Source organism: Schistocerca gregaria, chromosome X (assembly GCF_023897955.1).
Source record: "Schistocerca gregaria isolate iqSchGreg1 chromosome X, iqSchGreg1.2, whole genome shotgun sequence".
Classification (NCBI taxonomy): domain Eukaryota; kingdom Metazoa; phylum Arthropoda; class Insecta; order Orthoptera; family Acrididae; genus Schistocerca; species Schistocerca gregaria.
Window position 1 is genome coordinate 751,362,477 of NC_064931.1, and position 13,498 is coordinate 751,375,974.

The 13,498-nt window shown below is 37.3% G+C and overlaps 1 long non-coding RNA gene across 1 annotated transcript; it reads left to right on the forward strand.

The window, feature by feature from the left end:
• Positions 1–4,742: 4,742 nt before the first annotated feature.
• On the forward strand, positions 4,743–7,378 carry LOC126299371 (uncharacterized). Its single transcript, XR_007552788.1, has 3 exons — positions 4,743–4,998; positions 5,085–5,223; positions 7,253–7,378. It is a non-coding gene; the product is annotated as an uncharacterized LOC126299371 (long non-coding RNA).
• Positions 7,379–13,498: the final 6,120 nt, after the last annotated feature.

A 13,498-nucleotide genomic window follows, 5' to 3' on the forward strand; every position in this document is an offset into this window, starting at 1 on the left:
GACAAATGTCTTGATTCCACCAAAAAGAAAAAACTATGGGAGGCTCTTGGAGCTATGAAAAGTGAAGCAAAGAAACCAATCCCTAGAGGCTACTGGAAACAATGTATTCAAGGTTGGGATAAAGCTACTGAGAAACAATATAATGAATTTCTAAAAAATGGGGACCCGGAAATAGTGGATAACATACTTCAAAACCTCAATACAACCAGATGTGTTAGATGGATGTAGACTGCTGAGTCACTCAGTTTTTAAACATCAAGTAGAAAAGCATAGTCATTACTCCTAAGCTGGATGAAAATGAAATTAAAGTAAGGAACAACACTCATATATCAGCTAACAGAATTGCATCACATTTATTGTCTGCATCAAGAGCAACAAGGGATAAAACTCATACAAGATATATCAGACACAAACTTACATTGCTCAAAAAGAACACTAATGAACAATCTGACTTTTGAAGAACTTTCCCAATACCCAAAATTTCTGCTGCTCCCAGAACTCACAAACTTATAAAGTGCATCGTGAAGTGATGGAATCCACCAATAATTTTTTCTACGTAGTGGAAACCACACAAAAAAATACTGCCGAATTTCTTCACTGACATTATGATATCTGATTCAATTCCACAAAAAATGAAGCATTCAAAGATTGTAGCAGTAGTCAAGCCCAGCAAGACATCAGACCAGACTAAGAACTATCGCCTAGTCGCACTATTGATAAGTTCCTTGAAGAGATTCTATACAATTGGATTTGTCCAGTAATCTTTCAGAACCTTTTTATTGAGCAAGCTGGATGGCTATCATGATGGAGCTCTGCTGATCAAGTCTTACCTTTGACAACAGTTATTGAAGCAGGATAACAAATGAAGCACAAAACATTAGTTGCTTCAGTCACTCTAAGTGCAGCATATGACACAGTTTGGACACATGGACTGCTTTGTAAATAATTGCAACTTGACCTATGTGAATGGACAACAAAATTAATTGACAACATGTTACCTGGAAGTAAATTTGTTGTAACTGCAGAAAAATACACTACTTGCCTAAAAGTATTGAGCAATGGCTTATGAAAGGGATATGCTCCTCTCTTGTTTAACTTAGATAATCTGATATCCCTCCAACACAGTCCAGAAGGTTTTTCTATACAGGCGACTGGGCAATAGCTACCCAACACAAAACTTTTGAAACAACTGCAGAAATCCTAAATTTTGATCTAGACATCTTATGCCACTATTTCTGTACACAGATGTTACAACGAAACTGAAATAAAACAGAGGTTTCATGTTTTCATCTGTCTAACACATTGGCACACAAAGCTCTCGATGTCTATTTTGAAGGAGACAAACTTTATCATAACACTTCATCTTCGCCAGAACGTGGATTTTCGAAGCAGCTACCTGTATTTAAGACCAAGAAGATTTCATCTGCAGTATACACCAGGAAAGCCTACATTCAAATATTCATCATAATATGCTTCCAAAATATCTTGGAATCACATTAGATTGGACACGTTCTTTTAAGGAGCACTTGATGCAAACAATCTGCAAAGCTCAAAACCAGAAAACACATTCTCCATAAGCTGTGTGGTTCTCATTGGATATTATCAGCAGACACTCTCCAGATATCAGCACTCAGTTTGGTGTGCTCAGCAGCAGTACTGTGTGGCCAAGCAGCTTAAAAAAAGTAGATGTACAACTTAAGAAGAGCATTGTTAGTGGCTCAATACGATCTACTCCCACATGTTTTCTGCATATATTCCACCTCCTGATATCAGACGGAAGAGCGCACTACTGCTTGAATGCCAGAAGATTGCTAATAACACCAACCTTCCAATAACGGATGATATCTTCCATGGAGACCGGAAAAGACTAAGATCGATAAATCCCACTCTCATCACAGCCAGGACTCTTATGGAACTGAATTCAATACCATTGACGAATAGAAACGCTGCTGGCAACAAAACTGTACCCCACAGTACGTGAAGCTGCCATGCATCCTGAAGAAACCGCTTGATTCGACCAGCCTCGGGCAGTCTGGACTACCTTGGACTGCATCTGAACGGGCCATGGACGATGTGCAGACACGCTCCCCTAAGGGGCGCAAATCTTCATCACCATCATGTGACTGTAGTGTGGAATGACAGACAATTGCTCATGTTGTATCGACATGTCCGGCACATGTCTACAAGGGTCCTTTCAAAGATTCCCTCACAGCAGGGAGTGATGTTATAAATTACATAAACGACCTTGATATCCATATATAGCTGTTTTCATTTGTGTTATTTTATGCTGAAGAGCTGGGCTTAAATGTTGATGTGTAGTGGTTTTGTAATCTTTGTAAATGTGTTGGCATAGAATAAATAAAATTATAAATGTTTTGATAGTTCCTTGTACGAAATAAAACTACTTAGATGATCTTTAGAAGAAACATGCTCTAAACAGATTTTTCAGATCGTCGATTTTCATGTGCTTAAGAGCAAACATGGTCAGCAGAATAATTTTCTTTTTGTAGGACTATTAGCACTTGTGCTGCTAATACCATGAACTTTGGAATGCAAGTGTTTTGAAATTATCTTTCTGAAAAAGGTGTAATGTCAGTGTTGGACGCCCTTTCTTCAAAATTTTATGTCGTCCACTTTCACACTTCCTTGAAAAATACAGCTCTTATAAGGAGGTGATGACGTCTTCACTAGCAAGCTTTGTATCATTAACTGTACAAGGGTGTGCTTCATCAACATTCACTGTACATGGGACTATTACTGCATATGTGGCAACTAACATAAGAGAAACCTAGATAGACCACCACAACTATTGGCATCCCAGGCTGCTGAAGCGCGTAGCAACGTGGCTACAACAGCTTGTACCCCCTCTTCTGTTACTAGCAGTGACGTCATGGTTACCACAGCAATTGAGTGCTTCTAGGCGACCTGTTATATATCTGGCCTTTCCACCACATGCTTCACATCTCTGTCTTCTTTGGTTTGGTTTAAAATTTTGCACTTTGGCTTGCTTACTAGTTCTGACGGTTTAGAAGAAATAACACAAGCTAATGATTTTCACGGCCACTGACAAAAGTACAAAGGATATTTTTTCAATGAGTGTTCTTCCACAAGTGAAGCGCAAAATTATTTAGATTTTACAGTGACAGAACAGAGGTGACACCAACACTGTATATAAATAAGAACAAAAGTTGATGGAGTAATTTTCACCGAAAAACATTTTAAGTGAAAAATCAGCTCTAATGAATGAGAGAAGTACAGTGGTTTATAACTTTATTAGTTATATAGGGGAAAAATCATAACAAGCAAGGTAAAAAGGCTCTATTTATTGACTTAAAAATATTGTTTTTGATCTGTTTGTCTACATCTTTCTGTTCGAGATATTTCATTTTTTTTTCTCAGAATATGTAATAAAGTTCTGCAAGAAATGTATGTCAAGGACATTGGACGGAAGTTTTGTGAATCACTTCTGCTACCCTTATTGTAGGCAGGTGTGGCCTGTGCTATCTTGCAATTACTGCACACAGTTTTTTGTTTGAGCGATCTATAATGCATTATAGTTAACAGAGGGGGTATCTAACCTGTGAGTTGGGTACAGAATCTAATAGTGATTCCATTGGGCCGTGGAACTTTGTTCGGTTTTAACAATTTCAACTGTATCTCAGCTCCACTGACTCTAGTATCTATTTCACTCATCTTCTCAGTAGTACGAGGATTAAGTTTGGTCAGTACTCTTGGGTTTTCCTTTGCAAAGGAAGTTTGGAAACAGAGTTAAACATTTCTGTTTTTGCTTAAAGAGCATTCGATAATATTCTTCTATGGCAGTCACTGAAAGTCTTACACATTCCTTTCTTGACCAAACGTGTTTCGTTCACTATCTCTGTCTATAGCCCTATTCTTCGTTTTACATATTATGCAGCAGTATATATTTATTTAGAAGTTTCTCTAATGTGAAGGGTCTCTCTCATTGCGAAGTGTCCTGCTAGGTACTTATATATCCAATGTATCATCGCCTATCCCTTTTAACTTGAGCCCTAGTTCTTCTACATGCCCCTGTCCTCAGCGGAAAGTTTCAATTCCTTCGTTGAGGTATGGTGCTATTGTTTCCCTGTGTAGACTGCTGAATGTACAAATTTTATGCTTGTTTTGCTTGTCTTCGTGTTTTGGTATTCGTTGTTGCTATTACCATCTCATGGTCACTGATACCAGTTTCAGTATGCAGTTCCTCAACGATATCAGGTCTGTTTTCTTGCCATTATATCTAAAATATTTCCATCAAAAGTGGAGGTCTAATCTCTTTGTTCTAGTTAGTTTTCAGGGAAGACATTTACTAACGTTACACAGGAAGTTCCTCAATCCCGATACCACATTCCCACTTTTTGTGTATCACTGATAAGTGATAGTAACTCATAACCTCACTTTCACAGTTCGGTACTGGGCTAAGCGAATCGAGGTGGTGTAACGTAATGGACAGTGTGAACACATCAATACACCCTGAGTTGAAGGTGATGTGACGTCGCGAGACGTGACCGCCAACGTGAATCGGCCTCACTCTTGAACTGAAGTCAAATGTTTATGTATATATAGCGTGACAAACGATTCCCACATTTTTTTTATCGGAAAATTATTTAAAAATGATCCTGCAACATTAGCACTTAACCTTTTAATTTTTTATTTGATGGTGTAAAATGATTTCTACAAGAATCCCACTTCCTTTCTCAGCGTTGTTCTGTCTAGCCTGTGTGTGTCAACCATGGTCTGTGAACTAAAATCTACAGTTTTATGTTGACGCCCATATTATTTGCTTCAATACTATGTTCGAAAATGTGGCATATCGAAACAGTGTCGGGCGTCTATCGGGGTGTTTCGCGTGCAACTTTCAATGTATATCGAAATGCAAATTTGTGTCTCTACGAAGGTGTGGAACGTCTTCCATTTGAACAAATTACTAGTTGGGTGGGCAGTTCAATAAGTTGAGTTCGTGTGTTGCGTAGTTGTTGGGTAAGTTTTTGTGGTATTGTAGTGGACAAATCGTATCAATGATTTGTCTAACGCCCATTTTGTAACATGCTGTTATTATTCTGCAGAGTCTTTCGAAGTACAAACAACGCAGAATTACTGATGTTGAGGTGAAAACGAAAGAAACTAAAAAATGGCGGATTCAAGAAAACCTCAAGGACCTGTAGTGAAATTTATCAAAAGTTTATATTATAATCCATTTAGATGGTAAGTGTATCATATGGTGAATTTTATTGTGCGCTGTATCACATCGCTGAAACAAATGAAGTTTACCTGTCATAGAGTTACTTATGTATTTCAAATGACTATCTTTGTCCTTCAACACTCAATCTACCAACCCACGAAATAGTTAATCTCAGGACCAGAGCAGTCTAAATGACCTAGAAGGAAACTTAATGTATGGCCCAAATGATATTAAATAATAAATCTATTTTATGCTGAATGTATTGGTTAAATATAAATGAACGGCAGTATAAATTTCCTGGTACTGCCTCCACATGGAACACGTTGATAATGTTTTCACATATTGAATTCGTTTAAAATTTTCATGCTGTATGCCATTACGATAATTGTAAACGTATCTTGTTGATAATTCTACTGAAAGAATTATTTAGACGTAGAGCATGTTATAAAAAATTGTAAAGCTGGACTTTCGTTACATACGGTGTTTGATGTGGGACTGTGGTAGAAACAGGCTATGGATGTACTTGTTTACATTGGAATCAATTTTCTCATTTCTTGCGGCTGTGAAGAGCCTGGCTTGAATGTGGGTCACCCTGGAATAACACTTGTTGGCTGCCAGGGTCTCATAAATGTGACTCCAGAAAACACTTTTTTAGAGATGTAGAATATCTGAGTAACGCTGAAATATTTACAGATTGAGTGACTTTAATTGTTGTTGGAATGTAAAATGCGTAATACAACTTTATTGGTGTGATGTTACTTAGCTATATGTGAAAACTTTGTAAATAACAATTAATTTCTCATCCCAGTATCAGTAATTATATGATTATGGCAAATGAACATCTGGGATGCCTCCACATTCACAATTCTTTTTATTTGAAGTGTGATACTATGTAGGTACTGCCCCAGTTCATATTTTAAGGGAGCAACCATTGTTCTGAGCTGGAATAAAGAATTTAGCCCCAGTTCAGAATATAAATTATATTGGAGGAGCTGAAATTTAACTGCTCTGGCATTACTTCTGTATTTCACTCGCATCAAGATGCGATGAGGATGTATTGTCTTTAATGGATCTTTCGAGAATCTTGCTAAAAGCATAAAAATTGTTTTAGCTGACAAGTTAGTAGTGTGCTGTAATTCAGCAAGCTTACAGTTGTTGACCAATGTGTTTGGTCGTGTCTATTGTCTTTGTGGTCCAGTAAAGAAAAAGTCTGCTGCCTTTGCTGGTAACTTCCTTTTGGAGTCTGCCATGCTCAAGTTAATATGGCCTCAAGTAGGTAGGGTAATGCTCTAATACCCACCTTCCCTTGGAGTCATCCTTAAGATGACAGTCTGATCTGTATTGCAGCTTGAGGTTTTCCTATGTCAGTGGCAACACCTCTACATCTGATAAACCTTTATAAGTAAATAAAATCTCGAAGCTTATGCAGAAGTGTATTGGATCACAATAATTCTGTGTGATGTGTTCATGGTCAGTTATGTCACCTTATTTGCCTCATACAATGCACTTGACATATTTCTTATTGGTACTAGTGGTGAAGTGTGAGTGTTTTTTTTATTTTGTAGAAAGCTTTTTGGTTGTTTGATAAGTAGTGCTGATGAATGACATACCTTGACAGCACTAATAAATCAGCTGGTAGCATATTCTGCATAAAATTTAGATCTTACATGACTTGTTGTTTACAACACATGAAAATATGTGTACAATACAAATAATGATAACAATGATAATGAGTTTTACCCTGAATGTTTATTTAATGATTATGTGGCTCTGCTGTAACTGAATTTTATATTTCATGAGTGAGTGTATTCAAAAACACTTTGTTTCTGTGGCAAACATGATGATTACTATGATACTTTTTCTGTGTGGATAAACACAACAGTGATTTCTAAATGGAATTTGCAGGCCACTTTTAAACTTTTCTGTTAAATTTTAATGTTCCATCTCTTTTGTGATTTGTAAATTAGTTGCCAATAAGAATAGTGGTCATTAACACTTTCAAGTAAATTTGAATTTTCATGTAAAGTAACAATTTCTTTTGTTTTTTAACAGGTCACTAATCAAGACTGTAGCCATGTTTGCACTCGGTGTTCGGATAGCACGGGAATGTAAAGGCCTGGAACTGATGCCATCGTAGTTGTACCAGATTATTTAATAAAAGAAAATTTGTTAATGTTATTGGTAGTTATTGTTTACTGTTCTATTTACAAATATGTAGTCCATGACAATTTAGAAGCACATAAATTTCAACTTATTCTCTTTGTTTAGAAAACCTATTATCCTTGATCTTTGAAATAATTTTCACTCCCAACTGATACAGGGGTATAGGTGGGTTGTGTGCTTACTAAACTGTTTGTAGTTAAAACTGCAACAACAGGAAGGATACTAGGTAACAAAATGTTGCTTATTGCCCATTTACAGTATATTAGGAAGAATACATGATTAAACTTGAAGATAATTTAAGGGTAAAGAGGGTGTTAAATTTAACACACAAGCATCAGCGGCTCTTAACTCGGCTATAGAATCAAACTTAATTTTGTGTACAGATACGTTCATAAATTTCAGTGTATGGTGAATGATGGCTTGCTAGCCTCATGATAAATGTGATCAGATGTTTAAAATGAATGAGAGATGTAGAGAAAAAGTGTGCTGTGGCAACAGTTGGAGCACCCACTGTATTATGGTAGGTCAGGACAGCATGGACAACTTTTAGTCTTGCATTACTTGCCAACTGTTCACGGTGTAGGAGATGGTGTTATATACTCAATGCCACTCCATACTGTCCTGACAGTTGGTGTGCCTGTATGTAGACAATGTTTCTCTCCTTAGAGCTTCCACCCACTGATATATCTATCATTCTGATGTGTTAATAACCAGGACTTGTCTAAAAAGATGTGGTGTCACTGTTGTGCCAAGTGTTGTCATAAGTCGGTATGTATTGTCTGTTGCTGTGTTAAAGGGAAGCAGCAACAATGGTTGCCATGTTGACAGTCTGTGGTTCTACAGTCAACGTCACAATATTGTTGTGGATACTAGGCTTGCTGCAAACAAACCCATTTCCTGATTCAAGGTACGTGATGTGGCAGTACAATCCTGCATAGACAAGTGAGAAATATATATCTGACCTCTAAGGCACTGGCGGCATGAGCAGTTTCATATTTTGCATGCCATTGACATTGAATGTGACCCTCCTGAAGCCATCGAATTTATAATCACGGTATGGTCAAGGCATCCCAACTGAAGTGAGCAGCAACATTGTGTAACAGTCAGTCTTAATAGACAACAACCCTACTGTTGACACTAGACATTTCTTCTTACATGAGTAATAGACAGAATATTCTCACAAATTACATCAAAATCCAGATTCTGATTGAGAAACCCACTGCATAATCTTGGCTAAGTGTCAAGCACTTGAGGAAACCGAAATTGTTTAAATCTTGTATGTTCTCTTGAGCTACATCCTCATTTTATAGTGATATGCAGTTGGTGAATCTACCTGATCTGTGGTACCATTATCCAGAAAGCAGTGAAAACATTAGTGTATTTACTACTTGATCACTTCGTATCTTGGCTCTCGGTTAATCAATTAATGTGTATCATAGTATTGTTAACCGCTTGTGTGATATTGCAAGGCATAGCAAGAAATAACACTAAAAGGTCACAGCCTTTCTACAAATAGAGTAAAATGTATTCATCATCCTTCTGTGAAGTCTATAACTGAGAATTCTTTCCAGATCATGTGGCCACAAACAATGCTGTAATTGATAAGTTCCTTAACAAGCCAGAAATATTAGATACATGTTTCTTGTAATAGTGTCCACAACAGTTAAGTAAGAGGTATCACAAGAATAAAAATTGATGAACCCAACAGCTGGCAGATAAAATGTTTTTCCAGGTAAGAGCTGGACTCTATATTTGGGAATTCGGCAGCTTCAATCGCCCTCTGGCTGTCTAAAGAGAGATTATCCATGATTTTCCTGAATTAAGACAAATGCTTTCGTGGCCTTGTTAGCTACAGGCGATTAAACCCTACATCTCTGGCAAGGAATAAGGTTTTTCATGCCCCAAAGTTGAACCCAACTGTGGGCTGCACATTACATTTCAATTAAAGGCTGTCAGTCACCTGTAGTTCTGTTGCCACTCACTAGTGATAGTTTAGGGTGACTTCATATGTTCCAACCTAAACACTCTCTTGGGCCTACGTATACAGAGTGATCAATCATTAACACAACCACCTGGCGGGGATTTTGTTACTGGGCTGGTAGCCAGATGGCAGTAGCACTGGTGGGAGTATATTTTCCTTCTGCTGTGAGGCCTTTGTTTATGCAGCTAGTGCATGTAAGTGATGCAATACAGTGTATTGAATGAAAGTGTTTAAAGTGAAACTCTGTAATACAAGTATTCTATTTGCTAAAGAGTATTCATGTGTATATACAGAATCAGTGCGTGCAATAAGGAGACTTCCAAGGGTAATTTCCTGATGTTAAAGTTGCTAAACAGAGTAAGATTCATTTATTGAAAAATAAATTTCGCTAAACAGGAAGTGTTATTGACTTGAAACATATGGAGCCATGTACAGTGCTCACAGAAGACACTTCTGATGATGTTGGACATGCTCTGGAAACATCTAGAAAATCCATTTGGCATCTCGCTGTAAATGAGAACAGCTCTATAAAATAATTGCAGTCCAAAAGTTTAACCAGGTGACCGTGCATAAAGGTTGCATTTCTGTGAATATATTTTGAATGGGACCCATGATGGAAAAATTGACCAGGAGAGTAGTGTGCTATTAGCAGTGAGAGAATAATAGTCCCTGTTTTTTTTTTTCCAGGACTCGATTAATAGTGAAAGATATGTGGAAAACCTTTTGTGGCGTTTATCTTTTTTACCAATTAACTGAGAGAGAATGTGCTTTCATGACCTTTCAGCAGGACCCTGTGACAACACACAGCCAATGTCTCATTACAGGAAATTTGCAATGTTTCAGAGTATAGTTATCACCAACATCATATCGCCTTCTCGTTTCACTGATTTAATCTCCTGCGATTTTTATCTGGGGATTGTGTACAAACAAAATCCACACACATTAGATGCAGAACTTAAAACTAAAATTCGTCAGCAAATTGCTGACATTTCTCGGAGGGAACTGCAGAGTGTAATGAGCAGTTTCCTAGGCGGGTGTTGGACATGCTTGAACAACAAAGGGAGGCAGTTCCAGCATCTCATTTCTTTAAATATGTGAGTAATTTAGCTTTCTTTTTTTAATGTTTTCTTGTATGTTAGAAATAAGCGATACAACAAACTGTACTATATTTACTGTGGACCTGTCACCCACACCGTAGGTACAGTAGCCTAGTAGAGTGAAGAGGTGCACACAACTATTAGCTGTGCAATTTTGAGTCTTGAAAACACTAGAGGACAATGAGATTATTGTAGGAGAAAGAACTAATTTGTGTGTTGATATTATTCAATGGGATTTGATGCATGAGAATATTATGCTATTAATGTAGAATGGGAAAATATAAGTTGTAGATTCTAATGGAAGTGGACAAGGTGTACATAAATGAAATAGTAGGAACATTTGGTAACAAACATTTGAGGCAGAGAATGGAATCACAACCTTAGACTGGATTGTAGGAGGTAAAGTTCCAATAATTTTCTTTGGTGTTCTGCTGAGGTTTGACAAAATTATTGGCAGTTGTGGTCCCTGATTGGCAAGCTATGTGGATACAAACACTGAGCTGTGAAAGCAGGTAATGTGCATTCAGTAGTCTACATGGACATGTAAAGCTGTGTGGGCAAAGGATGTCAATAAGATGTGTGAAAAAAATTAGTTACACAATACATACAAAATAGTACAACACTGTGTAATGGTAAGATACTTCTCTTTACAAATACCACTGTCCCAAATATCCAGAAATTTAAACTTGTTAACTTAAGTACACTTGTCTCTGTCAGTTGTTAAATATTTGCAACGGTACATTATATTTGAAATTTCTTGAAGCAGATCTGTCATGCTGAGTTTTCTTGTTTTTATTGCTGCCTAATTGCCACGAATGTGTAAAGTGTTAAAATTATTGCCATCGTGTGGATTGCAAAAAAGAAAAGAGGAAATGAGAGTTAGCACCAGATGAGCACACTTTGAGTCTGTCTCCGAACGTCATCTCAGTGGAGTGATGGGATATTAGACAATAGGTAACCTTACGTCTAAATATGTATGTCCCAAGTAATGTTGTGTGTAACATAGGTTAGATAGAGCACTGGAATACTCCTCCCTTTCCTGCCAGATTTACAGATGGTATTTGAGAAGAAAAATTATATACTACAAATTCTGCAATTTTTTTTCCTTGATCATTATTAGAGGTGCAAGTAAGAACAAGTAATGTTTCTCGATTTAGAGTGTTATCTCTGACTATTAAGTTTCTAAGGTTCTACATGGCATAGAATTTCCTACAATCTCTCTTGCTGTATTTGTTGTGCGTACTTTTGATACTTGACTACACAATCTGAGGACAAAATTGCAGATCTTTGAATCTTTTCTGTTCTGCAAAGCCTATGTAGTAAGGTATCCCCATTGATGAGAAACGAACATGAATATGTCAAATAACATCTTTGTATCTGAATTCCTGGTTTGATGAATTACACTTAAGAATCTTCTGGTAAATGTGTGGCATAGTCTTCTACACAACTAGGTTTATATGGTCATTTCATCTTAAACCACTCTGGACCAATGATCCTTGGTTACTGATGGTTGTGAATGACTATAGGACTACTTCCATTTGTGTTGTCAAATCATATTGAGTCTTCACATGTGATCACTCACGTGACATTACACATACGTTTGTGTTGTCAGCTGCCAGTCTACACTAAGCAGTGATCATAATAATTTTACTGCATTTTGTGGTAATTTTATATTTACTTTACCACCATACATACAAATATAAACAGATTCGAAGGCCGTGAATGATGTTAACCTTGTCATTTATATGTGCTGTGGACAGTAACTCCCATCACACTTATTTGAGGTGTAACAAATAGTACTGCCTCTTGACAACGAAATATTTGGTTATTTGTGTGAGGAAGTCAGCAGTTCAATCATGTATGTGTCCCAATATTTTGCAAGCATCTGTTTTTATATTATCATTGTCTGCACAATCTACAGACTTCTGGATCTGAATGGAAACAGCATGTGGAGTTTTTATGGATTCTATCAGGAGTGATACAGAGAGGTTGTTCAGGAGTGTAAAAAGTTGTTGAATGAAAGCTCCAAATATTTTCCAAAATTTTGCAGCAAAGTGATCTCATTTGGATAGGTTTGCAACCAATTTTTCAAGAATGAAGTGGCTTTTTTGGCTGTCATGATCACATGAGCCTCTCCATTGTTCCATTATGTAGAAAATACTGTTCCTAGCAGAGGGTCCAGTTCTTCCATGTATTATACACTGAATAGAACGAGTAGCCCATAAGATCCAGTGGCCTACCCGATAGGAAAAATATTCCATTGCTTCCAACGAATGGGTTTCAGAGTACAAAACCTGCTATGAACCATTGAAAATGGATGTAGAAATTTGTGTTCAGTTGCAAATGCTGCTGACTGCATGTTGGCTTTTGGGTGTAAAGCTGTTAAATGTCCAACATTTGCAATCCCCGGCATGTTCAATAGGTATGGCGGGCGTTGTGCCATGTCTGGATGCACAGCACACCAACTTGCATCAGACATGCCAATCTACACATTCATAGCTACCTTTCAGTTTTTTTTTTTTCATTAGAAGGAATATTTTTCTTATTCAGAGTTAGGTTGGCTGTACTGTAGTGAACATGTATGCAACAATGAAGCTCTCCCTGCCAATGAATTGTTGAAATGTATACTGGCAAGCACAGTTCAGCTGATCAGCAGGGTGCTTGTTGACACATTTATGTGGGTGTTTTTTAAGAAAATGATTTTGTAGACTGTTAAATGCAGAAGATGGTACAAACAAAGTGGAAATTATTGAAATAGTAGGAATTCTGCAAGAAGTCAAACCCATCATAGTAATTGCATATGATGAGAGGCTGAGGGCGGTGTTTGCTCCCGGAAAAGGAAGAGGCATGCTGTTTGGTGGAAGAGAAGTGTTTCCGAAATGGAAAGGTAAGAAAGTAAAAAGTATTATTAGAGCAATGTTATGCAATGAAAACCATAACTAACTGTTATGACATAAACTCCACAAATTCGTGCTATGATATGGGCTCTCTGCTACACAGTGCCATAGTCTGGCCAATTTAATGGACAGTTTGTGCTAAACCAAAACTGTTAGCTAC